Here is a 3,028-nt window from a genome sequence, read left to right as displayed (position 1 = left end):
GATGCACATGGACTTGGCGTGGCATAGAAAACATAGTGGACTGGCTCTGAGCAATCCGGCTGAATTGTCCTTAGATCGGCCAGTTCATTAACTGCAGTCAAAAGGCCCTGGCCCAGGGGTGCGGTTAAAGGGCTAGCTGGTTTGTGATGATTAGCGTGGCGCCCCCCCCCCGACAGTCTTGGAAACACAAAATACAGCCTTGTCATTAGATAAGGGGAAAGCACAACATAAACAGACCTTCACTTTAGTATTAACAGAAATCACAATGCCATTCACAGACATAGGAAAACCCGGCAGGCCCTTAATACTCGTCCAGCCCCGGCGGACTGGTGCAGAAGAGCGGTTGCTGATGTCGGACCCCAAAGCACTCACTCTGGTCAAATCATCAGCAGAGTGAGGAACCTGGGGCCCGATTAGCGCCAGAACATAACATACAATTTCCCGATCAACACCAGACGTTCCTTCTTGCGCTGGGCTAGTTACATAAGCAGAACATTCATTATTCGGCTTGGGAACAGGGAAAAAAGACCCCAAAAGGTGGGTGCTAGTCAAAGGGAATACAGCCTTATTACTAGTCAGATCAGACGTTTTCTCACGTGATTTATAGTCAATGGATAGCAGGGGCTGAGACACAGTCTTCGAAAAGGCTCCAGATGCCGTAACAGTCTTAAAAGAAGCCTCCTTAGCGAAAGACGCATGTCCTGGGTGTGCAGCGTCTTCTCTATCCTCTATCTCCCTAACCTCCCCCTCAGCCTGCACACTCACAATAACAGGGTTTAACAGAACATCGCACGGGTTGATCCCCAAAACCGAAGTGCCTATGGCCGGTTTGGCAGTGTCAGGTTCACAGTACTGTGAGGGCAGTGTGGCGTCCCCAAAAACAGCATGCCCAACACCAGAAAACTTAGCTTTATTGTCAATACAAAACGTAGGCACGAGAGTAACACCTTCAATATCAGTAGCCAGAGGCACGGGAAAGACAGCTTCTTCACTGGCCTCCGAGAAAACAGACTGTGACACGGTGCCTGGGGGGGTGACAGAGTTAACAGTACCGGTACACGGGGTCTTCATCTCTGAGACATTTATTGTCCCTCCGAGCCCCTCGCTCTCAGTACATCCAGAGCGATTAGGTGGACACAAAACATCGTCACTAACCTCCGAGCGTCGGGCGATGCGGTGGCGACGCGAACGCCGTTTCTTCTTGGCCGTGGGTCCCGTTGACGTGGAAAGTGGAGCCTCTTGCGGCGTCGCAGAGGCTGAGGCGGCGAGTGTTGGCGGGGCGGCAGGCGGAAGCTCCAGGCAACTCCGGGGGCCCCCAAGGGCAAGGCGTGTCCCGCGGAAGATCTCACCGTAGTGAGGAGCGAGCCATGGCTCCTCCCGTAGCTCCTCCTGCAGTTGCGCGCATGCGGCGCGCTGCCGCCCCTCGAGGTCGGAATCCATGCCCCCCACAGCTTCCTCGTGTAGCTCAGTGGAGGGCGACACATGCCGTAGCGATGAGCGACGGCGACGTGAACGTCGCTTCCGTCTTGAAGTGGACGCGGACGGAACTTGGATTTCTGTGGCGAGCGGCTCCTCGTCTTCCGACCACATCCGCGCCAGATAAGAAGCGGGAGAAGTATAGTCCGATCGAGGCGGCGAGGACGGGCGGCCGGTCCGAGGCGGGGCGGCTGGCAGAAGCTCCTCCTCGGAGATAAGCCAGGGCTTCCAGCGTAGCTCGTCCTCCCGATACGCCCGCAACACCTGCTGCCGCTCCTCCTCACCGAAGTCAATAGCCTCGGGCATCTCCGTGCAGACAGGCGGTGGCGAAGATGCGGAAGCCGATGAAGTGTGTGTGTCGGTGGTGAGCCTCACCGTTCCGACTCTGACCGCCACTGGTTCATGAGGTAGCGGGGTAACACCGCAACAGCATGGCTCTGGTGACGACTCACGCTCGCCGGGCCGCTGCTGCTGCGGGCGGAGTCGGAGAGTGGAGACGAGAAAGTCGCTGACGAGGGGGTGCAGCGTCTCCCATAACCAGGGGAACACGGACACGCACACCCCTACTTGGCGGGCTACTCTTCCCGTTCCCCCTCTCTGGGACAGTGCAGCCATCGGTCGCATAGCGACTCCACTGTCCGGACGATCTCCATGTCATGTGTCGCTGGGTCCGGCATGCTCGCGTCGTACTGTCACGGTCTGCGGAGGCAGACCGTGCGGAAAGGTGTGTGGTGGACCCAGGTGCGAACACAAACGAGGATGCAGGAGTGGATTCCAACCAAAACGAGCCTTTTATTATGGTTGATGAAAAGAACAAAAACAGAATGAGGGCAGCATACGTGTAGTACTCAACAGAAAACCTAAACTGGACAAAACTAAGGAAAGACTATGGCTGGAGGTACAGAACACAGGAGGTGGTAACACAGACGACGCGAGACAGACTGTATGAAACACAGAGACTAAATACACATGAGGGATGATCAGGGGAAGTGGCCACACATGGGAACACAGCTGACACACATGAACTTAACGACAAGACAGAAGGAGTGAAACTGAATACACTGACCGTGAATACAGACTTTCAAAGTAAAACAGGAAACATGGAGATTAGACAAGACACATGAACCGGGGAGACGTAGTACAGGGGAGATGACATAACCGACAGCATGGGCTTGACAATATAAGACACGCAGACATAAACACACGAAGGGCAAGGGAGACTTAATACACGGGTAATATGTACAAATGGCTGGACTGCCTTAGTGACCCTAAACAAAGAATAAACATCAAAATAGGCTAAAACACAAAACACTGGGTCGCACGACCCAGGACCATGACAATCAACAGACATTGTATCGTGCTCTCAGGGACTGACAGGCTGGCTGACCCTTGGACAGTCTTGCCACTTCTTGGTATGGGTCATGTCACTGTACTTGTGTTTCAGACTGTCATTTTATTATTCGATTATTCTTGTTCACAGTTTGGGTTTTCTTTAGCTCTTGGTGATTGTAGTCCTTTCCCCCCTTAGTAGTTATCTTGGCGTGTGTCTACA

Source organism: Copadichromis virginalis, linkage group LG8 (assembly GCF_057382275.1).
Source record: "Copadichromis virginalis isolate Kocher_CV1m ecotype Utaka linkage group LG8, C_Virginalis_male_GT1.1, whole genome shotgun sequence".
NCBI classification, from domain to species: domain Eukaryota; kingdom Metazoa; phylum Chordata; class Actinopteri; order Cichliformes; family Cichlidae; genus Copadichromis; species Copadichromis virginalis.
Note: the sequence above shows the minus strand (reverse complement) of the source record.